The 25,962-nt window shown below is 41.5% G+C and overlaps 1 protein-coding gene across 1 annotated transcript in view; it reads left to right on the top strand.

The window, feature by feature from the left end:
* Positions 1–25,962, top strand: part of EXD3 (exonuclease 3'-5' domain containing 3) — a 999,700-nt gene that overhangs the window by 161,692 nt on the left and 812,046 nt on the right.

The raw sequence follows: 25,962 nt of genomic DNA, 5'->3' as shown, positions 1-25,962 counted from the left end.
CATACTGTCACATGTCCATGTGGGGGGCCCCTTCAGTTTGATCTTTTTCATGGAGACCATCAGTCATCGATCTTCGGTCTTCTTCTTCCACAGGAATTTTTGACTTCCTAATCTGACAAGAATCAATTCATTATGGGGCCATACGGTATATTTCTTCACTTTTAGGTATTCTTATGTAGGTTTTTCAGTCACTTCTTAAGTTTCCTTTCCTTTTTACAATTGCCACATAGTGATGGCTGCTTGTCAGTCATCGAACAGTCATAGAGGCTTTTTATTGTGCTGTTAGTTTTTGCTTGATTCCCTTATAGACTGTAAGTCTGGCCCATCAAAACCAGCATCAGAGGCATTGACATCAATAGACACTGATGGTGTATTGGCATTGAGAGAACATCGAGCCTTCTCAAGCACCAGAACCAGGGAGACAAACCATCATATATCTTCTCCCACCCAAAGACCAAGGGTTCAACCTCTTCGGTTCTGGCATTCAGGAGCTCGGAAGATGAACCTCGAGCAAAGGCCAAGAAGCATTAGCATCTGTCTCTGTTCATGTACGATGTTAGGAGCATTCTGTGCCCATGAAACAGCTGAAGCATTCCCACAGAGAGGAGAACTCATCATTAATGTATTCCTGGGACTCGTGACATTCTCCAGATGTCTACTATTGATATAACTCTAGACCTTTGAAGGTGTGACCATTCCTCTTGCCTTCCAACTTGTGTTGGCATTGATAATCTTTGAAGATTATCTGGATGGGAAAATCAGGCCTTGGACAGAGTGTTGCAAAGCATCTGTGCACTTGCATCAAGAGCAATGGTGTTGATGCAGACCGATGTCCAGCTTGGAACCAGTATCAGTTTCTGGAGGGGGATCAATGTTGGTCAATTGCTCCGATGGTGATTTCCAGCACATTGGGGGGGATGGAAAGCTTCCCTGAGGAGATGAAACATCTTGGAGTCCATGCCCTAACAAACAAATGATCTCTATTCTGAAGTCTTGTCTTCTGGCTAAGAATCCAGGTCCTTGCCCTCAGCATACTAATTTGGCTCAGACTTGAGTAATCCTGAGAGTATGGCTATGGATCTGGAGATTTGTTTGAAGAAGAAAATTGACAAGTTCTATGATCTACACCAAGAACAATGCATCAAAACATTAAAAAAACCCCTAAAAACTTGGCTGTTCAAACGGGCCTATAACTAACTTCAACCTCCATCCTTCTGTCAAAACATCCCTCCCCCTTCCCCTCCCCCCCCTCCCTCTGTGGCTCATTCCTTCAAGAGCTACCTCTCCCCTACCCCCTTCAAGCCCACTTCTATTTTGGTTAAACTTTCTAGTTATGGTTAAGCTATCTAGTTATGTTAAACGATCTACCTTTATTGGTTATACTATCTGATACTCTATTACCTAGGTCCGCTTGACCCTCTAATACTCCCTACTTCTTCCGTTTGACCTCTTGTTAATTGTAACTTATAAATCAATTTCTCATTCTTTGGTTTATCCCCTTTCATCTGTAAACCGATGTGATTTGTTTATGAATATTGGTATAAAAAAGTTATAAATAAATAACTTTTACCCCCCTTATCCTTTACAGGAAAGGAGAAAGTCTCCACCGAAGGACATTTCCTTTGTTGGGTTTATTCAGAAAATGGCAGAAGCCATTTCATTTCCTTTACAGAAGGATGATGCAACAATGAGCAAGATGCTGGACATTTTCCAGGTCGTTTAGCCTGCTAAGGAAATTGCTGCATTCCCTGTCAACGAGTTTGTTCAGGAGGGGCATATGAAGATGTGGGAAAACCCCCTCTGTTGCTGTTGTTAAGAAGGTAAACATGATATAGCTTGTCCAGAAAGTTCCCAGATTTGAAAAAGGCAGCTCCTGCACCAGTCTATAGTGGTCGTATCCACTCTCAAGAGGGCCAAGAAGTTCAGAACCCATTCCTTGATGCCTTTGGGGAGGGATTCTAGGACTTTGGACAATCTTGGGAGAAAAGTTCTCCAAGGAGCAATGCTCAATACCTGCATAGCTTCTTACTAGCTATTTATGCATCAGTACTTGCAGGACTTGCTCAAGTAGGTGCGGGAAGTGACAGAGCAGCTTCTCCAAATGTAAGCCAAGAAATTAGATTGATAGGGCCTCTGCTTGGACATGTGACAGTGAGGCATGCTCAAAGTTGTAGAGACTATGATCTAAAAGATCTGGGCCAGGCTCCATCTGATGATGCCACCCATTTGTGAGGACTGACATCCTGCTTTCCTCGAAGAACATCTGTTACAGGTAAGCAATTCTGCTGTTTTTCTAGGCAACATCATCTTTTGCTTTATCCTACCCATTTTGCGTTGAACTGATAAATGGAGTGTAGCTCTCAAAAGTTAGCCAGAAATGTAATAAGATAACACAGTTTTCACATACAACTTTTTTGTTGCCCTTTAATTCTATTATTATTGTGAAAAAAGCCTGTATAATGAATTACAGTTGGTTTTTTTTTGCAAGGTGGAACAGAGCAAAAATTATCTTTTTCAAACTGTTTTTAGCACTTTAAAAATTTAAACATAAATAAATAGTCCCTGAACTCAAAGTTGTTGCCATGGTCAGAAAAAAATAGATCAAGGGGAGTGCAATCCAGTTAGTTTATTCATTAGAATATAAAGTTATGGCACACAGCTTAGAAAAGCAAACTATAAGATTTGTTTTGCTATTCTCTTCATAAGTCAGAAAATCTGCTACCAGCCATGTAGAGTGCCTTGAAACTTGCTTTGGACGTTGAAAGAAAATCATATTGGTTTTCCCCTACAGACCGAAAAATTCCCGCACATATTTTTATAATAAAAAAAAAAGACTTAACATAGTAATTGACAATAGATAAAGACCCAATGGTCCATGCAGATTACCTCCCGTGCCTTCTGTTAAGGGTAGTAACTGTGGCTCCGTGCGGATTACCCTTCATCTCTTCTGTTACAGGTAATAAATGCTACTCTGTGCAGGTAACCCACATCTAAAGTTAACAATAGGTTACCCCTTTACTTCATTTCCATTCTCTAGCCATTAGAAATTCTCTTTGTTTATCCCATGTCCTTTTGAATTCTATTACCGTTCTTATCTTCACCACCTCTTCCAGAAGGGCATTCTATGCATCTACCACTCTTTCCATGAAGAAATATTTCCTGACATTGTTCCTGAGTCTTCCCTCTTGGAGTTTCAAATTATGCACCTAAGTTCTACAGCTTCTTTTCCATTGGAAAAACTTTGATTCTTTTGCATCATTTATACTTTTATGATATTTAAAAGTCTGTATCATATTTTTCCTGTTTCTCCTCTCCTCCAAGGGTATTCATATTTAGGTCCTCTATTCTGATCTTATTAGTCTTTTAGTGCAGACTCCACACCATTTTGATTGCCTTTCTCTTGACCACTTCCATCCTGTCTCTATCCTTTTTCAGGTACAGTCTGCAGAATCAAACATAGTACCCCAGGTGAGGCCTTACCAAAGATCGGTACAAGGGCATTATCACCTCTTTTTTTCCTGTTGGTTATGCCTCTCTTTATGCAGCCCGGCATCCTTCTGGCCTTAGCCACCACCCTGTCACATTGCTTCACTACTTTCAGATCATCACACACTATCATATTGAAGTCTCTCCTGGACCAGGCATATTAGTCTCTTGCCCATCATTACAGCTTCTTTGGATTATTGCGCCCCAAATGCATGACTCTGCACTTCTAGGCATTGAATCCTAGCTGGCAACCCTTTGACCACTCTTCAAGCTTTCTTAGATAGATTCTCATTCTCTCTGCTCCTTCAGGGGTATCTCCTCTGTTGTAGATATTATTGTTATCTGCAAAAATATAAACCTCTATTTCTAACGCCTCCGTAATATTGCTCACAAAGATGTTGAACAGAGCAGGTCCCAGAGCCAGCCCTTGAGGCATTCTGCTTATCGCTGTTTTCTCTTCAGAGTAGGTTCCGTTTACAATTACATACTGTTGTCTGACAGCCAATTTATAAGCCATCCTACTATTCCCAGGCTTCTCATTTTATTCATGAGCCGCCTAGGCGGGACTGTATCAATAGCTTTGCTGAAATCCATGTAAATCACATTGAGTGGTCTTCCTTGATCTATTTCTGTAGTAACCCAATCAAAAAAAAAAATCAATCTGATTTGTTTGGCATGACCTTCCTCTGGTAAAACCATATTGCCTTGGGATCTTGTTGCCTCAGATTATAGGTAGGTCACTATCCTTTCCATCACCACAATCTCCATTAATTTTCCCGGCTAACTGGCCTTTAGTTTCCAGCCTCCTCCTTGCTACCACATTTGTGAAGCAGGACCACAACCTCCCTTCTTCAATCTTGTGGCACCACTCGCATCTCTATGGATCTATTGAACAGGTCTGTCAGTGGACTTGCCAGCACCTCTCTTAGCTCCCTTACTATCCTGGTATGTATTTCGTCTGGCCCCAAGGCCTTGTCTACTTTTAGTTTTGCTAATTCCTCCCAAGCACACTCCTCTGTAAATGGGATGGCATCTATACTCTTGCCATCCAGCAAAGGTCATTCTCCATGGCTGCCTTTAGTGAACACTGAACTGAAGTACTGAAGTATAACACAGTAACATAGTAAATGGTGACAGAAAAAGACCTGGTGGTCCATCCAATCTGCCCAGCAAGCTTTTCTTTTTTTTTTTTTCAGAGTAGTAATTGTCACTTCACACAGGTTCCGGTCCCCCTCACCCCCCCCCAACCCCCCCCCCCCCAGTTTCTTCTGTAAAGGGTAGTAACTGCGGCTCCATTGAGACTACGCCCCCCCCCTCCCGTGCCTTCTGTTAAGGGTAATAATTGTCACTCTGTAGATTACCCCAGTTAACACAGATTACCCCTTTTCTTCTTTTCCATCCTTTAGCCATTAATGATTCTCTGTGTTTCTCCCACACTTTTTTGAATTTCATGACCGTTCTTGTCTTCATTACTTCTCAGTTGAAGTTGCTAGAGGATATTGTAAAATCATAAGGGATAATTAAAGCTGCCTTTCCATTGTGTTATAATGCTTTAACTATGCATAAAAGAATTTTGATGGTTTAGTGGTGACGCCTAACAAATCATAAATTTGAAAGCTTTTAAATTAAAATAGCTCAACAAAAAGCCTTAACCAAGTGCAAATCAACTTTAGCAATGCTTGATGACATCACAGTGGTCCTAGTTGCTACTGAAATTTCAGCAGAGTTGGTTTAGTTTCTAATGAAAATAAAGGATTGAAAGGTAACAGTTTCTCTATCCATAGTTTGATCCCAGAAGAATTTATAAATGCAGTAATACATTCCAGGGGTGTAAGAGATTTCCAGCAACTGTCCAAGTAATGAAGTTCATGACACATCTGGGGAAGCATGCATTTGAATCCTGTTATACACATCCTGAAGCATGTTGCTTTTCACTGAATGGACAGATTAAATTGTCTGGTGTTTTTCTGCTGTCATGTTTCTGTGTCCTGATAATGTTAATTGTCTGCATGGATTGCGTTACCTATGACTGGAAAAATGCCACATAGGATACTATCTCTGTTATTGAGCTTGAGCCATGAGTGACACCCTTTTTCCTTAACACAGACATTCCCAAACCTGTCCTGGGGGACCCCCATCCAGTCAGGTTTTTAGGATATCCAAAATGAATATGTATGAGATATAATTTGCATGCTATGGAGGCAGTGCATGCAAATTCATCTCATGCATATTCAGTGCGGATATCTTGAAAACCCAACTGGCTGGAGGTCCTCCAGGCCAGGTTTGGAAATCTCTGCCTTAACAGATGTTTTTGATTTTAGACCGTAGGAGCATTTATGCATCTGTTTGTTCTGTATTTCGAGAGTAGTTGAGTTCCAGCGTTATATTTCAGCTCTTGCTGGTCAGTGTTTATTTAGGTGTTTTATATGCAAAGCTAGAGCTTGAATTATGGTGACAGAACACTAGGTTCTCTCTTTGCCTTCCCCATTCCTATCTCACACCACCTACCCTCTACTCCACCTGACATATGTAGTCCCTGCTAGCTCTTGGGCACAGGGGCACGTAGGAAGGGTCATGGATCAAGCAAGGCCCACATAACCACCTGGGATTCCCACACGGGGTGGGGGGGGGGGGGGTATAGTCTTTTCAAGGCCCTTAGGGTTTTGTTCACTCAGGGCTCTTCCTGATCACCAGTCAAGCACACCAAAAACCCCTCCAATTTCCACGCAGTGCTGCTGTAAAATTGAAGTCTTTACTATGACACTGATGGCAGGGAAATTCTTTTCTTTCAGGCTCCTTATCTCTTCCTCTCTCTCTCTCCTTCAGGCTGATTGTAGCTGAATCAGTCTTTGACTCTGGTAAACATTCCCAGGCAGGCTGCTCTTCCCATGCCCTGAGAGCTGCATCAGATGCTGGTGATGCATTGGGGGAACATTTCACTCCATTGACATTGATTGGGACCCGAGAGATAAGTCATTGCATACTTCTTCCATCTCTTTAACTCCAGCATAGAGCAAAGGCAAAGAAGCATAGGCATTTGTATCCAGTGCACGATACTGGGAGTGGGCACAGTCCAGCTGTGGGCGAAACCCCCAGAAGTGGTATCTTGGAAGAGGGGAGTTCATCCTCACCAAAGACCCGGGAACTATGCCAGTCTCCAAGGATCTAAATATCAGACACAGATACACATGTTGGTTCTTAGGAGGGCATGGCCACACCTCCTGCCTCCCAGTCAGTGTTGGCATTGAAAATCTTCAAGGAGGAGCTGGACAAAATGACACTATAATGTCTCACTCTTCCAGCATCGAGGGCATCAGAGCAGGCATGGTCTGAAGTCCAGCCACTGCTCGATGGCCTGGCACCAGTGTTGGTGCTGATGCCGATTCCCAGAGGGGAATTGCTGTCAATGGCAGCCATCTTAATAGTGATTTTCAGTCCATCAGGAAAGGAAGCTTCCCTGAGATACAAGAATTTTTCAGGTTCCAGTCCCCAACAGACAAGTACTCCCCTCTCTAAGGCCTTGTCTATGGGATGGGCACCATTTGGATTTTCGTGACTGGTGTACCAGTTGGAGTCTGATTCAAATTCTGCTGAAGATACAACTACAGATCCAGAGTTGTCTCTCAAGAAGATGGATCGATGGGTCTTCCCCTCATTCCCCAGAGAGCGAAAAGTCAGAGGATCTTTCCTCTGACCTTTCTGATTCTGATTTGGAGAATGATAGAGGCCTTCCCCTTTACTTTACAGAAGGAAGATGAAACCAGAAATAAGATGCTGGACATCCTTCAGTTCATGAAGCCCCTAAGGAGATCATGGTAGTCCGTTCATGAAATCCTTCAGGAGGTGAAGATGAAGATGTGGGAGAACCCCCTCTCTGTGGCTCCTATTAATAAAGAAGGTGGATGTGATTTATCTCATTCAGAAGGCTCCCAAATTCAAAAAGAGGCAGCTACATCACCAATCTGTGGTGGTCAAACCTGTTCTTAAAAGGGCAAAGAGAACTAGAACCCATTCGTTGGTGCCTCCATAACATACTCTTGGGAGGAGAGAATTTCACAGAGCTGTGCTCGCATTGTCTCTGGACCAGTACATTCAGGACTTACTAAAGTAGTTGCAGGAGGTGGCCAAGCAGCTTCCTAAAAAGCAGCAAGATACTGGTGGAAAAGGAAATGGAGGGTGGAAAACATGTCAGCTCAACCTATGTTTTCAAAACAACATCAAGTGTCTCTACCAAGGGGATTGGCACCCGCAGACTCGCCTGGCTATGGGCCTCAAACATCTGACCTGAGGTCCAGGAAAGACTTGCAGATGCTCCAGGCACTAGAGAGAATCTCTTCGGAAACGAGGTTAAGAAAGTGGTGGTGCAGATTTGTGAATATCATGCAATGCTTCAATTTTACACAGCCACTCCGGATTCACCCTCCTCTACCAGGAGGTACCAAGAGTATAGAGCAGAGGAGGCACCTTTACCACCCGAGGAGGCGTTATCTTCCACTCCCATGGTCTCATACACAACAGTCTCCTTGTGTATGCCCAAGGCAGCAGTGGGGTCAGTAAGCCACAATTAGCACACTAGTCAAATTTTGGGGTGGGGTTTTGATTAGATTGCAGAAGGCATGCCTTGCATCCGTATACTCATGCTGAAGAACCTTCCTTTGAGAGGAAGTCTGAAGATTTATATAAACAAGTAGTCCAGTGTAACTTCAGATGCATGAATTATTGTCCTCATAAGAAGGGGAAACACATTACATCTATTGGGACTTCCTCCAAATTGCACTCCTGACCCCAGTTGGGATCATTCTCCTCATCAGGAATTACTTCAAAAGGAGCTCATCTCCCTCTTGTAGACCAATGTGTTTGAACCTGTTCCACCAGGAGAAGAGGGCAGGGGTTTTACTCCATATACTTCCTGATTCCAAAGAAAACAGGAGAACTCTGTCCCATCTAGACCTACGGCTTTGAACAAATTTCTGAAAAGAGAAAAGTTCAAGAGGTTTACTTTGGCACCTTAATCCCTTTTCTGCAAAAAGTGGACTGGCTATTCTCTCTCAATTTCAAGGATGCTTACATCCATATAGAGATATTCTCATATCACAGGAAATGTCTCAGATTTGAATTAGGAGACCATCACCTCCAGCATTGGATGCTACCTTTTGACCCATTGTCAGCCCCTCGTGTCTTCACCAAATGTCTTGCTGTGGTGGCAGTACAATTGTGCAAACTGGGGGTGCATATGCATCCCTATTTGGATGATTGGCTGGTCAAGAGCATTGCAGGCAAGTGCCTGTAAGGGTATTGTGTGTTTTGAACCGTCTGCCCTGGATTTGCACAGGCAGCTGGCGGAGAAGCCCTTGGGCAGGACTGGCTGGAGCTTCGCCTATACTAACTGCCTCCCCTGCAGGTTGAACTGTTAGGATCTGGTGGTTGGCAGGTCTTAAGTGGGTCCCTAGGGCTATCCAGGAGAGCAGGGAGTCTGATTCTAGGCAAAAAGGTCAGGGCAGGCAGCAGAAAGGAGAGACAGGCCAGTGGTTGGCGCAGTTAGTGGTCAAAGTGAGGTCCGAGTCCAGCCGGTGTCAGAACAAGGAAATGAAGCTGAGGGTGAGATGGAACAAAGACCAAGACCGACAAGGCTAGAAAGGGGTAAGGAACAGACAAGACAAAGGCAAGAGCAAGGTAACGAAGAAACAACACGCACTGGGACACAAGGCACACCAAGGCTGTTGCTGAGGCATCCGGTGTTCCATCTGGAGTCTTATATAGGAGGATTCCAGTGATGTCATCATAGGGAACCGTAGCTGCATTCTCACCATGGCCCCTTTAAGAAAGAAGACTGGCGCAAGTGTGCCTAAAGGGGCCTGAGAGGAGTGGCAGGAGGATGGCATGAAAGCCGCATGGAGCGGCGTTTGTGAGTGGAGGTGGCTTAGCTTATTGGTGGCAACCTTGCCTTATTGGGGAGGCCTTGCCAGCATTGGGGTGAAGGATGCTGGTCGCAGCTGATTCCGCAGCCCAGCCAGTCTCCCATTGCCAATATGTAAACCCAGCCTATCCACCCAGTGTTCTTAAGTGCTAGCTATCAGAGAGTTCTCCACTGGCACAAGGTCTCGAGACCTTATTGCTGAGTCTGCACCAGGCTGCGCTGAGGCTTTTGTGAGCTGAACCGGGTCTCTCTTCTCAGTTTACCTGGTAAGGGAATATTCCATCTTTATTACTTTGGTTGTTTCCCTGGAGACTGTAAGTTAAGAAGCATATGTTTTGTTCTTTCTTTTGTTTTCTGCATTAAAGAGCAACAACTAAAAGTGCAGCTAGTTGTTTTTTTTTTGTTAGACCCTGGCACTGCCACAGAATCAATATGCAAAACCATCCGAGTTGGAGCTACTATGGTTCATCAACTGCCCCAAGTCCCATGTGAACCTGTCAAATTAATTGGAGTTTATTGGAGCAATGCTAGATGTGACTTAGGCAAGGGCATTCTTTCCACAGCTCAGGGCTATCACCTTGATATCTGCATTGGAAAGAATCCAGGCGAGTCAGCAGACATCATAAGAACATAAGAAAATGCCATACTGGGTCAGACCAAGGGTCCATCAAGCCCAGCATCCTGTTTCCAACAGTGGCCAATCCAGGCCATAAGAACCTGGCAAATACCCAAAAACTAAGTCTATTCCATGTTACCATTGCTAATGGCAGTGGCTATTCTCTAAGTGAACTTAATAGCAGGTAATGGACTTCTCCTCCAAGAACTTATCCAATCCTTTTTTAAACACAGCTATACTAACTGCACCAACCACATCCTCTGGCAACAAATTCCAGAGTTTAATTGTGCGTTGAGTAAAAAAGAACTTTCTCCGATTAGTTTTAAATGTGCCCCATGCTAACTTCATGGAGTGCCCCCTAGTCTTTCTACTATCCGAAAGAGTAAATAACCGATTCACATCTACCCGTTCTAGACCTCTCATGATTTTAAACACCTCTATCATATCCCCCGTCAGCCGTCTCCTCTCCAAGCTGAAAAGTCCTAACCTCTTTAGTCTTTCCTCATAGGGGAGCTGTTCCATTCCCCTTATCATTTTGGTAGCCCTTCTCTGTACCTTCTCCATCGCAATTATATCTTTTTTGAGATGCTGCGACCAGAATTGTACACAGTATTCAAGGTGCGATCTCACCATGGAGCGATAGAGAGGCATTATGACATTTTCCATTTTATTCACCATTCCCTTTCTAATAATTCCCAACATTCTGTTTGCTTTTTTGACTGCCGCAGCACACTGAACTGATGATTTCAATGTGTTATCCACTATGACACCTATATCTCTTTCTTGGGTTGTAGCACCTAATATGGAACCCAACATTGTGTAATTATAGCATGGGTTATTTTTCTCTATATGCATCACCTTGAACTTATCCACATTAAATTTCATCTGCCATTTGGATGCCCAATTTTCCAGTCTCACAAGGTCTTCCTGCAATTTATCACAATCTGCTTGTGATTTAACTACTCTGAACAATTTTGTGTCATCTGCAAATTTGATTATCTCACTCGTGGTATTTCTTTCCAGATCATTTATAAATATATTGACAAGTAAGGGTCCCAATACAGATCCCTGAGGCACTCCACTGTCCACTCCCTTCCACTGAGAAAATTGTCCATTTAATCCTACTCTCTGTTTCCTGTCTTTTAGCCAGTTTGCAATCTACGAAAGGACATCGCCACCTATCAGATGACTTTTTACTTTTCCTAGAAGCCTCTCATGAGGAACTTTGTCAATCGCCTTCTGAAAATCCAAGTATGCTATATCTACCGGTTCACCTTTATCCACATGTTTATTAACTCCTTAAAAAAAGTGAAGCAGATTTGTGAGGCAAGACTTGCCCTGGGTAAAGCCATGCTGACTTTGTTCCATTAAACCATGTCTTTCTATATGTTCTGTGATTTTGATGTTTAGAACACTTTCCACTATTTTTCCTGGTACTGAAGTCAGGCTAACCGGTCTGTAGTTTCCCGGATTGCCCCTGGAGCCCTTTTTAAATATTGGGGTTACATTTGCTATCCTCCAGTCTTCAGGTACAATGGATGATTTTAATAAGTTACAAATTTTTACTAATAGGTCTGAAATTTCATTTTTTAGTTCCTTCAGAACTCTGGGGTGTATACCATCCAGTCCGGTGATTTACTACTCTTCAGTTTGTCAATCAGGCCTACCACATCTTCTAGGTTCACCGTGATTTGATTCAGTCCATCTGAATCATTACCCATGAAAACCTTCTCCATTACGGGTACCTCCCCAACATCCTCTTCAGTAAACACCGAAGCAAAGAAATCATTTAATCTTTCCGCGATGGCCATATCTTCTCTAAGTGCCCCTTTAACCCCTCGATCATCTAACGGTCCAACTGACTCCCTCACAGGCTTTCTGCTTTGGATATATTTTAAAAAGTTTTTACTGTGAGTTTTTGTCTCTACAGCCAACTTCTTTTCAAATTCTCTCTTAGCCTGTCTTATCAATGTCTTACATTTAACTTGCCAATGTTTATGCTTTATCCTATTTTCTTCTGTTGGATCCTTCTTCCAATTTTTGAATGAAGATCTTTTGGCTAAAATAGCTTCTTTCACCTCCCCTTTTAACCATGCCGGGAATCGTTTTGCCTTCTTTCCACCTTTCTTAATGTGTGGAATACATCTAGACTGTGCTTCTAGAATGGTATTTTTTAACAATGACCATGCCTCTTGGACATTTTTTTACTTTTGTAGCTGCTCCTTTCAGTTTTTTTTCTAACAATTTTTCTCATTTTATCAAAGTTTCCCTTTTGAAAGTTTAGCACGAGAGCCTTGGATTTGCACACTGTTCCTTTTCCAGTCATTAAATCAAATTTGATCATATTATGATCACTATTGCCAAGCGGCCCCACCACCGTTACCTCTCTCACCAAGTCCTGTGCTCCACTGAGAATTAGATCTAAAATTGCTCCCTCTCTCGTCGGTTCCTGAACCAATTGCTCCATCAGCATGGGTCATGTGGAGGATGATGGGGTCTTATGGCATCAACAGACCATATAACTCCCTTGGCACATCTCCATGTCTGGAGAGCCCACTCAGGATCTTTGCAACAGCATCCACATCATGCAACTGCTCAGGGGCTCCCTGTCCTGGTGGGAGGACAATTCTGATCTGACCCTTTCAAATTCCTCCGATTAAAATTGTCCTTACCTTGGATACATCCAACCTGGGCTGGGGAGCCCATGTAGATGAGCTCTGCACCCAAACTCTCTGGTTTGTTCAGGAAAAGCTCCATCAGATAAACTTCCTAGAACTAAGAGCAGTCTGGTACACTCTGAAGGCTTTCAGAGATCAGTTGACCAGCATAGTCATCCTTGTCCAGATAGATAACCAAGTTGCAATGTTCTATATCTACAAGCAGAGAGGCAAGAGATTGTACCTCCTGTGTCAGCAGAATGTCCAGCTATGAGACTGGGCCATCTCTCAAAGGATGGTCCTTAATGCCACATACCTGGCAGGAAATAGAATGTCCTGGCTTACGGATTGAGTCGGATCCTGGAAACCCATGAATTGATCCCTGGACCAAGGGATAACAAACCAGATATTCTACGTGTGGGGCACAGCCATACTGGATCTATTTGCATCCCCTCAGAACAGGAAGGCTCCAGGAAAAGGGCAAACTAGCCTCTGACCCCTTTGTCTTCAGCTGGGGCAAAGACCTGATGTATGCATTTCCTCCGATACCACTAAATTTCTGTTGGCGTTGAAGGAAGACAGGGAGACCATGATTCTCGTAGCCCCTTTTGGCAGAGGCAAATTTGGTTCCCAGTTCTGAGGCAGATGTCTGGGAAATTCCCTGGATCTCATTATTCAAAATTGAGGCAGGTTACACCATCTTAATGACAGGTCCATGGTTCTTATTACCTGAATGCTAAGAGTCTGACAGTGCAACCTCTTGATCTCTCTGAGAATGTCACCTATGTTTTTACCTTCAAGAAAGGATTCCACTAAAAAGTCGTATGGGCTAAAATGGAGGAGGTTTGTCTTGTGGTGAGAGCAGAAGGCCCTAGATACTTTCTCCTGTGCCACACAAAAACTGCTTGATTAACTTCTACATTTATCCGAGTTCATCTCAAGACCGACTCAGGAAGGGTTCACTACAGCGCAATTCGTGCCTGTCACCAACATGAGGAAGATAGACCCATGTCTGTACAGCTTTTGTTTGTGCTATTCATGTGGGGTCTGCTTCATTTGAAGCCTCCCATCAGGCCTCAAGCTGAGTTGAGGAACATCAGGGGTAGATTTTAAAAGCGCGTGCGGCGTATGTGTGAGCGCACTACCCAGCGCGCGCACATGTACACCAGATTTTATAACTTGCGCATGCAAGTTATAAAATCAGGGGTCGGCGTGCACAAGGGGGTGCACAATTGTGCACCTTGCGCACGCCGAGCCGCACTGCCTTCCCCTGTTCCCTTCCCCCGTTCCCTTCCACCTAACCTGACCTTCCCACTCCTTCCCCTAACCTTTCCTCCGCCTAGCCCTACTTTAACCCCCCCAAAATTTTTATTTTACCTTTTGCGCCTGTCAGCAGCCTGCCAGCACACAATCCTCCAACACAGTGGCAATGGCCGCTCTGTCGAAGGTCTCTGGCCCCGTCCCTGCCCCCGGACTGCCCCTTTTGTAAAGCCCCAGCGTGCGTACCCTTTTAAAATCCGGCCCTTAGTGTAATACTGATCCAGCTAATGAAAGTTCTCTTTGTGCCATTGTGCTCCTGTGACCTGAAGTACCTGACCTGGAAGGTTGTATTTATAGTGGCGGTCACTTCAGTGCCCAGGGTGAATGAGCTCCAGGCTTTAGTAACTTCTGCCTTATACTAAGTTATATCATGTTAGGATGAGTGCACAGAATCACCCTAAGTTTCTGCATAATGAGGTATTGGACTTTCATCTTATCTAGTCAATCGTCCTTTCAAGGTTTTTTCCCAGGCCACATCTTCACCAAGGTGATCAAGTCCTTCGTAGTTTGAACTGCAAAAGAATCTTGAGTGGATTGAATCTTTAAAAAAAAAAAAAAAATCCATCCAGCTTTTTGTTTGTTTTGACGCCAACAAACTGAGAGCTGCTGTTGCCAGACTTCACCCAATTGGCTTCCAGATTGTATCTCCTTCTGTTGTGCCTAGACAGGACTGAATCTGGTTGGCCATGTCAAGGCTCACTCTGTCTGAGCCATGGCACCCATCGGTTCACTTTAGATTGGTCTCTATGGATGAGATCTGGAAAGCCGTGACTTAGCATTCTCTCTACACATTTACATTTATTTATTTCGAGTTTTATATACTGTCATTCGGTAATGCTATCACGACGGTTTACATATTTCAGCAGGGGATATTAGAAATACATATTTGAATAAGGGGATATTACATAATGCTATTGTTTGGACAGGGACTCCTGACAAGACAGTAGATTTGGCTAATCTGACCTGTCAAATCTTTTTGAGATGTAGAACTTAACTCCACTCCCTCCTAGGACTGCTTGTTTTGTTCCAGGTTGCCCCTAATAGTTAAGAGATAAAAAGGAGAAAAGGCCATTTGCCAACAAATATAGTTTTGTTGTGCCCATTGGCATTTTCGTTGTTCCCCTTTTTTTTTCAGGGTAGTCCATAGTTAGGGATTTCCCACATGTGAGGACAGCCATCCTGCTTGTCCTCTGAGAAAGAAGAGTTGCATATCTGTAACAGGTGTTCTCTAAAGACCACAAGATGTCAGTTCTCACAAAACCTGCCAGCCACCCCTTGGAGTTGGCTTCTCTTTATAATGCTAAGGAGCAAGACTGAAGGACCCCTGCATGCTAGAGTGTTATGCTGGACAGGCCCAATAAGGCACAGTCAAAGTTCTAGAAACTCTGACATAAAAGTTCTGGCCTGGGCTCCATTGGATGATGTCACCCACAAGTGAGGACTGACATCTTGCTGTCCTATAACATCTGTTGCAGGAAAGCAACTTTTTATTTTTTATTGAATTTTCAAATAAAGACAAGCATAAACGTGTTCCAGAAAATGAGATACTTTACAAAATAGTTTACAAATTGTAAAGGTTAATCAAAAACAATAATAGTATCTCCATTATAATAAGGAAGAAAAGGAAGACCAAGGATTATATAGAGCGAATTCAAAAGAAATCAAGCAAAAGGAATTGCTTCCTAGACATCCCCTGTATTAAGTTAAGTTGCTAGAACCTCCATAGAGGACAATATTAGGAGTATGAATCCAAAAGCACATGTAGCTGAGACAGCTCAAAAACAAATATTTAGAATTTTGAAAATTAAGTAAACATTATATGGGTATCTCAAACTAAACTTAGCACCCCACAATACAGCTTCTGCTTTCATAGAAAGAAATTTCTTTCATCGTTCTTGATAATTCTTGTTATGTCTGGATAAATCCAGACTTTCTGATCATGAAATAACTGTGTCTGATTCTGAAAGAAAAATCTCAGTACTGAATTTTTTTCTGATGGAAATGTAAAAGTCATAAGTAACGTTCCTCTTGCCTGTATATCAGTTTCTTGAGAGAATTCCAAAATATTCAAAATGTTTACAGAAACGTCTTATACTTGATTACCAGAAGTTGCATCAATGGATGAAGAAAGGTAATATATTTTTGTTATAGCTGGAACTGCTTCATTAGGGAATTTGAGAATCTGTATAAGATAGTTTCTAAATAAATCCTTAGGAGGAATCAATTTCAAATAAGGAAAATTCAAGACCCTCAAATTCAAATTTTTTAGTGAATTTTCTATATTTTCCAGCTTCTTAGAATAGACAATATCCAACTGAACCAAGTTGCTCTGGGCTGATTCAGCAAAAGATATTCTTGTATCTAAATCTCTCAATTTGGAATCAAAAGATGTTATTTGAGATTCCATTGTCAGTGATTTAATATTAGTCTCTTTCAAAAGTTGAGTTGAGGAATAAATAGCGTTTTCCAGCGATGTCAAAGCATTCCAGATTGAGTCCAAAGTTATTACCGGTGGTATAACCAGAGAGGGTTGTAAAATCAAACATACCTTGGAATCATGTTCTCCTGCTTCTTTGAGGTTCCCATTGCCCATCTCAGCCTCAAGCATCTGTAGAACTTCCAAAGAGCCCGTGAAGTCTTGCTGGTGAAGACTCTCCGGCAGTGGTGTCAAAATGGCGTCCCTTCTCGGGGCAACAGATTTTTCCTCACAACTTGGTTCTTTTGACAGAGATGGTAAAAGATTCGTCGGAATAAAGTCGAGTGCTGTAGATAGTGGCAAGGGTGCCATAGATGCACTGGGGCTTAGAGATATTTCTTTAGCTAAAGGAGCCGGTGTTCGCTCCCCATCAGGCTCCACTGTGGCTTTTCCCTCCAGTGTTATCTGTAGGGGAGATGCAAAGAATGGCTCTATCCGTAGCTGTCACTGATGAGGTAACAGGGAAGAAGTCGAAGCTTCCCTTAGTCTTGCTTTTCACTTTGTATGTGGCATTTTAATAAAGGAAAAAAAAAGAGACTTGGGAAATTCACAGAGGGAGCGACTATGCATGCTTGTTAGTTGGCAGCCATCTTGGTCTCCACTGCAGGAAAGAAACTTTGCTTTATTTACATATTGATCTAGTGGTTTTATACAATATATACTTCATGGCAGTGTCTTAAGTGTAGTAGAAAAGTAACTAGTTAAGTAGTAGCAACCAGTCGCTAGTTTACATCACGATTCAGTCCATTTGCATGTATTTAGGATGTGTGTACAGTTTGGTTTGCTGTATATATTTTCCATGATCCTTTGTTGAAAGAGTTTAGATTCTGAAAATGTATGTAAAGGAGCTGGAACAATGGGAAGGGGTGGGAGTAATAGGAAATAAAACCAGTACATCACAAACAGGTTTATTTTGAGGTGCCTAAAATATTTATCGGAAATAGAATAAGTATAGAGTTATTTGGATTGAGGGATAATAATGAGGTTTTACCAGTAGAGTGCACCAGAGATCAGGAAAAAGAAACTCGGGCTATGCCCTTGTCTTGCTTTAATTGCAGAGAATTCACCATGCAGCATAAGTTTCTTGTGGTTCAGAACCAGTCCTTCTGCTCTCTTGCCCCAATGGCAGTCCAGGAAAAGATCAATCATCTGATTTAGTGACCCTTCTTCAATGCTGGATCCTATTGAAACATATTCTAGAAGTACAAATATACTAGATAACATGAAGCTTGTCTTGCACATGAAAAGGACTCTTAATTTCCCTTATAGATTGAGTGAAGGGATGAAAAGTGCTTGGATCTCTAAGCACAAGAGCTGTGGTACTCAGAGTTCTGAATCCCATGTAGTGGTATTGGAGAGAGGACCACTCAGATCCCTACTCAGAAAATACAAGCTAGCAAACTTCCTCACCTCCGTCACAAATGCAAAACACAGACAGACCATCACCAACTACAGAATAAGTGTTCACAGACTAGAAATAGAAATGGGGAGACAAACTGAACTAGAAATCCCAGGAGTCCGATTCTATATGTAATGCAACATTGGGGAAAAAGAAACAGAAATGCTAAGGTTTGCAGACCAAAAAGTTTCCTTTCTTTGGGGCAGGAGAGGGTTTCATCCAAATTTAATTTTGGGGTGTGTGTGTATGTGGAGGGGGGGGGGGGGGGGTCTTTTGATTTTTATTCATGTTTGGAAATAGCATGCACTAATTTCCAAAATGATTAAAAACAATCTGAATTTCAGATACATTTTTGGGTTAATTTGAAAACAAACAAAATAATGGTGTTCCTGTTGTTTATTTCATTTTCTTTTCAAATGAATATATGCACTTAAGAAATAAATTTCCTCCTGTGCAGTGCAAAATACAAAGATATCAGAGGTGCACATTTCCCAAAGCTGACAGAGAAAATAAAATAAAAAACCCTTCACATGGAAAAATAAACTGGAAAAGCTGTAATCCTGGAAAAAAAACCCCCAGGAGAAATAGCTATAGCAGCAAAATATATGGTATCTTGGCACCAGGCTAGAAATGTAATCTGACTAGGAACAATATGGACCAGCACCAAAACATTACATTTGTCCATTCAGTAACCTGTAGTTTTATTTTACTACTGTTTTGTAATTTTTTTCTTTCCATTTTTATTTAATAAATCTATGTGGGACATTCCATGTTAAGTGGACCCATTTAGAAAATCATCCATGCTTGACCTCCTTCAAATTGAATACAATTTTGTGTGGATGTTCTCTAGGGCCTCAAACAAAAACATTCAAAACTTTTCAGCTGGATCTCTATTGGTTCAAGAGCTAGAGGCAGCTGATTGAAGGTCACTCTTAGAGTATTGTGCTCTGCGCAACACAAAATAGTCAATTTATCTGGGCACTGCAGCCAAACAACCCCTGTTAGGGACCTGACATTTTGTGGATTATTACAACCTCTGGTGCTAAATTCCTATGCAAAATTTGTAACCTAACAGGAGCTTGGCATTCTTTTTATGGGCCAGCAAACTACGAGAAAAATTTAACAAAAGAAATTTAAGGCCTACTTTGACCCCTCATTGCTCCTGATGTATACTTCGATTCAGGCCATAACTTGATCAGTAGTCATGGCCCATGACGTACATTTAGGTTTGCACTAGGAGGCTTTGCAGCCAACTGGAAGCAAAGATATAGTTACATAAAGACATGTTACCTTTTTATGAAAGTTTTTGCCATTTTTTGGGTGTAAATATCTCTACTGTGTAGTTCTTAATTTTGTTGTTTCTAATGTCATTTGAAAGAGCACCTTTTTTGCTACAAAAGTCATCCTGTTTAGTCTTGGACCCAGCCTTGCTTTGGTCAGAATTACAGTCCCAAAGTCAAGCATCATTTGCATGTGTGAACCCACTATGTTAAAAAGAGCCATCTTTGGCACCCAACTGAGAAACATGCAAATGAGCTAGAGATATGAAATTTTACAATGCAGCTCAGTTTACTGTGCTTACCACACTTTTAGATTTTGACACATATTTGTTTAGACATATTTTCATAAATTAGTCATCAAAGTCAGTGCAAAACTTTGTATGCTGATTAGTTACCTTACATTGGTCAGTGGGGACTGAGCCACTGCCAGTTCAACTAAATTGACAACTCCATTGCTTAGGGGCCACTCCAGACAGCCAGACAAGCTACCAGCCACAGGTTTCCAAGCTTTTATTTAAGCACAAAACAAGAAAAGGCAAGACACTACATATGAGAATTGATTAAAATGCAAATTTCACAAAAAATCACTTAGTGATTTTTCCTGCCTTGTACATGTTTTTGAATGTCCCTTCAATGTGTGACAAAATGGCTTGTGAATAAATGTATTGCCTGCCTGATGAAGTTGTTATGGGTGCATCAAGGGTAGCAATAATGTGATCTTCTGGAAACCAACAGGTATTTCTATGGGGCAACCTGTAAAATAACCTGGCATGACCTTGGACGTGCAAGAAATTGACCAAGACATCATGTTCCTCAGTTGAGACTTCGCATATATGGCCAAAGCACCATGAATTATCATAGATGCAAGCTAAATTCTGACCAGGTTGGAAGCTGGATACTTGAAGGGCAGGAAAATATTCACATTCATGTTTGTTTGTTTATTTATTTATTTAAAAATGTTTATATACCGCCTTTACAAATGTATTGATCAAAACGGTTTACAAAGATAAAACAAAAATATAATATAAGTACAAATTATAAAATCAAAATAGAAAAAAAATTAAAAAGAATTGATTAATTATAAAACAAAATAAAAATTAAGATAATTTCCATTTAAAAACAAGAGAAAGAGAGCTAGTGCCAGAAGCTGTGTTATTTAACATATTTTAGAAATTGAAAGAAATCTTTAATTTTCAGTTAAGGTTGTTCATTTGTTGGAATTTTTTATGCCATCTGGAAGAGGTATGTTTTTAAGGATTTTTAAAATTGCTGTCTGTCTGATATTTGACGGAGTGAGTTGGGTATGGAGTTCCAGAGAAAAGGACCTGCAACGGAGAAGGCACGCTTTCTTGAAAAATGCAATCTGGCAAGCTTTGGTGAGGGAATTTCCAAAAGGTTTTTTGAGAGTGATCTTAAATGTCTGGCCGGTTGATAAATACGGAGGGTGGAGCATAACCAAATAGATGAGGAATTGTATTCTAGAACACTTGCAGTGAATGAGGTGACGTCATTTGGAATTTTGCTAATGCAAATTTTAGTTGCATCAATGGCTTGAATTGATGATTTTACCCTGTGCCAGCAACTGTATGACCTTTACTAAACCTCTCATCCTGAACAGGTCTGATTGCTTCAATGTCCTCCTTTGGCACAAAGAAAAATTTGATATCAGGGACACAAAGAGCACAATGGTGTCACATACCAGGACATGTTCCCAAAATCTCTGGCACAACACACTGATAACATTTCATTGCCATAGTTCCTTGTAAAGGTGATATTTTTGTATGTTCAGGCTTGCATGCAGTAAATAACACAGCACAATAAAATATCCATTTTGAGGGGTCATTTATAAAAGTATGTCAAAGCAAGATGTGTCATAAGCTACAAGCATGGTAAACACAACAAGCTTTGCCGCCCTATAAAATTTCACATCTCTAGCTCATTTGCGTGTTACACAGCAGGCCGCTAAAGATGCCTCTTTTTAACATAGCACTCCCACACATGCAAATGATGCATATCGTTGGGGCCTTAATTCTGACCAAAGCAAGATCATGTCTAAAATGAAACAGGGTGATTTTTGTAGAAAACAAAATGCTCTTTTATATGACATAAGAAAGAAAAGAATTTAAAACTACATAGTAGAGATATTTGCTCCTGAAAATTGGCAAAAATTTGCATTAAAAAGTGACATTGTGTCTTTATGTAATTATATCTTTCTTCCAGTTGCGTGTAAAGCCTCTTAGTGCAAATCTTATATGTATATGCCATGGGCCATTACTACTGGTCCAATCAGGGCCTGAATTAAAGAATAGGTCAGGAGCAATGAGGAATCAAAGTAGACCTTGTATTTTTTTTGTATCATTTTCCTCATACTTTGCTGGACCATAAAAAGGGAGGCAAGTTCATGTTATATTCCACACTTTGCACTGGGACTTACCACCAGGGGTTGTACTATTCCACAAAATTTCAGGCCCCTGAGAGGTGTTGTTGGGCTGCAGCGCCTGAACAAAATGGCCATTTTAGGTTACACGGAGCATGGTACTCAGAGGTGACCTCAATTCAACTGCCTCTAGCTCTCCAACCAATGGAGATCCAGGGGAAAAATTTAGTATGGTTTTGTTTGAGAGCCTTGAGAAAATCTTTGCAAAATTTTGTTCGATTTGGAGGAGGTTGAACATGGTTCATTTGATATGGATTGACCCATGTATTATTATGAAAAATTGTCATGCAGTAAAGCTATTTGAATCTGAGAGAATATGGGAGAGATTGCCAGGAGTTTAGGGTATGAGCTAACAAGTTAGTGCATAGCATACTAGGCAGGCAAATATAGTGAAAGCACTCTGACTGCAACATGTTGCTTTGATGAAATATTTGCCTGCCCTTAGAATCCATCTTAAGTGAGCTGAAGCTATGGAGAATAAACGAATGGAGAATGAAACATATAGAAACATAGAAATGACGGCAGAAGACCAAATGGCCCATCCAGTCTGCTCAGCAAGCCTCCACACTTTTTTTTTCTCTCTCATACTTATCTGTTACTCTTGGTCTTTAGTAACCTTTTGGTTCTATTTCCCTTCCACCCCCGCCATTAATGTAGAGAGCAGTGCTGGAACTGCTTCTAAGTGAAGTATTAATGTAACCTTTTGGTTCTATTTCCTTTCCATCCCTGCCATTAATGTAGAGAGCAGTGCTTGACTGCATCTAAGTGAAGTATCTAGCTTAATTGGTTGGGTAGTAACCGCCACAATAAGCAAGCTACTCCCACGCTTATTTGTTTACCCAGCCTGTGCAATTCAGTCCTTGTTGGTTGTTATATGAATATAAATCCACTTTTCTTCATTTCCCCCTGCCATTGAAGCAGAGAGCTTCTCTGGATATGTACTGAAAGTGAAGTATCAGGCTTAATTGATTTGGGTAGTAACTGCCATAGCAAGCAAGCTAAATATTGTAAGCTGTTCTGGGCCTTTTGTATCAGCAGCCTATAAATATAAATAAAAAGGAAGATGGCATCAAGCTCAAGCGAGATTCTTTTATAAATGTCCTCAGAAGCTCCAATATGTTGTTGCTTTTGGGGGCAATTAATTAGAATGGCAAAATATACTGAAAATACGGATGATTTCAAATCATTGTGACTCATATTATCATCAGCTTTATTTGATGCCTCCCCCCTTACATGCCCAAAGCTACTTACATCAGAATTACACATATGCATTATTTGACTTTTATTATTGTAACAACAGTAAAATCCATAAATATAACAAAGCATGATGATAAAACGGATCACGTTTTAGCAAGCTCATTAATTGAGAAAGACCTGGGTGAAAAACCAGGTTTTAAGACATTTCTTAAATAATTCAAAGTTTGACCTGAATGCTTCTTAGAGAGTGCATTCTAAAGGGTTGGGGCCTTGCATGTAGCTTGCGAGTGATACCCTCTTAGGCTGATAAAATATTTGTATAAAGGTATTTGATTGGCTGATGACCTACCACAATATATTAGAAATAGTCTAGCTTAGTGGGTACAGTACAAACCTATGAAATGTTTGTTTCTGGCTTTAAGGTAGTGATGTTTTAGCCATGTGCATTATCTTGTACAGCTCAATGTCCACTGGTAATATGCACAAACTAGGTACTATTTTAGGGGCTAATTTTCAAACTGCAGTAGGGCAAAGACTGCATATACTTTTAACTGTATTGAGAGAGGGTGTTGCAAAATGGGTTTTGTGTGCACTGCAATTTGTTTTGACTTGAGCCTTGTATTTTCTCCCCAGAGACAGCTCATTTCCTCTGGCTGGCCTGCAGGTGGTGTTTGACCTCTGCACTGTAGTTCAAACAGAGGCTTGGGATGCTGGCTTGACTCAGAATGAGGTTTGGACAGCATACTTATGCCACTATCCTTGAGGAAACTGTAAGACTGTAACAGCATAACAGTGCTATTGGCCTGAAAACTATTACTGATCAGAAGACCATTGATCAGAGAGCTAATTCTAGTACATTATGTCCTGCTTGGCTCTTTAGACAGAGCATTAGCCATCTTCGTACTTTGAACCAAATGTAGATTTTAGAACTGTGAATAAGAGGGGAAGCTAATCTAGCTATTTTTTGACAATTTAGATACAAATCTAGTGACTTTTTCACATCTCTAAATTGTCAATTGGCTCCCTAATTACAGAGCTTATCTGGAAGCAGAAAGGTGCAAGAGAGTGAGACCACTTCTGGCTACAGTGCTGCAAAGAGTGAGACCTTTTTTGGCTAGAGTGCCAAGTTGTCTGATTCTCTTTCTCCCTTCGCTACAGCCACTCCTCAGAACAGGCTATGCCGGTTCAGTCTCTTCCCTATCCCCCCAGCCACTGGTGGAGAATCTGATAAAGTCACAGCCAAGCTCTCTCTGCCAGAAGAAGAAAGAACAAACGACAGCCAGCATAAAAAAAAAAAGGAGGTGCAGGAACTTTATTATCACCTTATGACAGACTGACAGCAGCAGAAGAACAGAAGACCAGGAGAGAGCTGTTTCTTATTCTCAGTAATTTTTTTTCTTTTTTTGCTGAGCTGCTGATGGTGAAAGTAAGTTCTCTGCCATGCTAGTAAGGCATCTGTGTGAACTGGCCGGGCTGATCTCAAAGAAAGGCAATGCAATAGGCCATGGACACAACAAGTGTCCTGAAGCGGGAGGAGGCTGCCTGAGGATGAGTAAGGGCTAGCAGCAAGTACTGACCTTTACATGATGATGCTGTAGGACCCTTGGTTAGCCAGTCCAGGGGAGAGGGACATTCATTAAGTGAGCAATAGTATGTTTGTGTGTGTATCAGTGTCTGAGAGAGCGTGTCGGAGCCTGAGCGTGTCTAGGGAAGTGTGTGTGATGGAGAGAATGTGAATGTGTATCAGTTTATAAAAGAGCAAGAGCATGTAAGTGTGTGTGATCCAACCCTATTTTCCCATCAATCTTAGGCTCACAGCTATGCTGACGCCACTGCACAACATGGCTTTAGCTGCTTTTTATTCAATCTGGAGTATTTTCACAGTGGATATAGTGACTTTCTTCAAGTAGGAGTTGGTAACACTGCTGAAGATGCTAAATTTTTCTAGTCTCGGCTGAGAGTACAGAGGGAGCAGACCTTTGTGCTGAGATCCTACAACGGTGGAGGACAGTACATTTCCTGAAGCTCTGCAGGCACTATAAGTCATGAAAAGTATTTAGCTAACTTTTTTTTATTGTTTAATCCTTGTTATTTTACCTATTGCTGCAAATGTAACATTTCAGTTCACTGTTCCCCTTTTGTTAATAAACTCAATAGTTTGTTAGCTCAACCTGTCCTGGATTTATTAATGTACCCAATTATTTCTATATTTGGTTTGTAGGTGTATTTCTAGGAACTGTGTGACCCCTGGTTGTGTGAGGTCCCAGTGTCCCTATAAACGACCAGGCGATAGTTTGTAAGTGGGATATTTGTCCAGAGGCAAGCAGAACCCAACTGATGGGTGGGAAGCTGCCAGTGTAGGAGCATATGTGCACGTGCAGGCAGGCCTGGGCAGTCCTCGGCAGGTCATTCGAGTGGCCACAGGGTTAATCCTGAGTGGGTGTTAGAGGAAGCACTGAGGCATTACGTGACAGAGGGCAATTTTCAGGCAACTGATTTATGTGGGTAAAACACTTGTCATTTTGGAGATAAATGAATGGCTGCGTAGATGGTATCTGAGAGCATTTTGGCTTCTTGGACCATGGGATGTTGTTTCAAGGATTGCTGAAGAAAGATGGGGGGTCCACCTGTGGAAGAAAGGGTACAGAATCTTTCAACACAGAATAGTAAACTAGAATCATCAGAGGTGGCTGAACAAAACCTTAAGGTAAGTAAAACATTTAGAACTTTTATAGAAATGGGAGAAATGGGGAAAAAAGGGCAATTTCTGGAAAGCCATGAACACTAATGCTCCTAGTGCTGGGAAACTAATGAGGAATGCAAAAATTTAAATAGAAAAAATAGCAAATATGAGAAAATGGGAGGACAAGACTTTAAATTTTTTTTTTTTATTAGATATGTTAGAGATAGAAGGAAGTGCAAAAGTAGCTTTGTGAGACTTGGAGTTAAAGGGGAGGAATATGTAGAGACTGATGAGGAAAAAGCAAAATTGCTTAAATATTTCTGAATGGTGTTCACTGTGGAAGAACCTGGAGCAGGACCACATACAATGAACACAAATAAGACTGGAAGTGAGGTAAACCTCAACTGATTTTTGGAACAGTGAGTTTGTGAGGAGCTAACTAAATATAAGGTAGATAAGGCGATGGGGCTGGATGGGATACATCCGAAGGTACT

The sequence above is a fragment of the Rhinatrema bivittatum genome, chromosome 8, assembly GCF_901001135.1.
Source record: "Rhinatrema bivittatum chromosome 8, aRhiBiv1.1, whole genome shotgun sequence".
Lineage (NCBI taxonomy): Eukaryota > Metazoa > Chordata > Amphibia > Gymnophiona > Rhinatrematidae > Rhinatrema > Rhinatrema bivittatum.
This window is presented reverse-complemented; position numbering and strand designations above follow the sequence as displayed.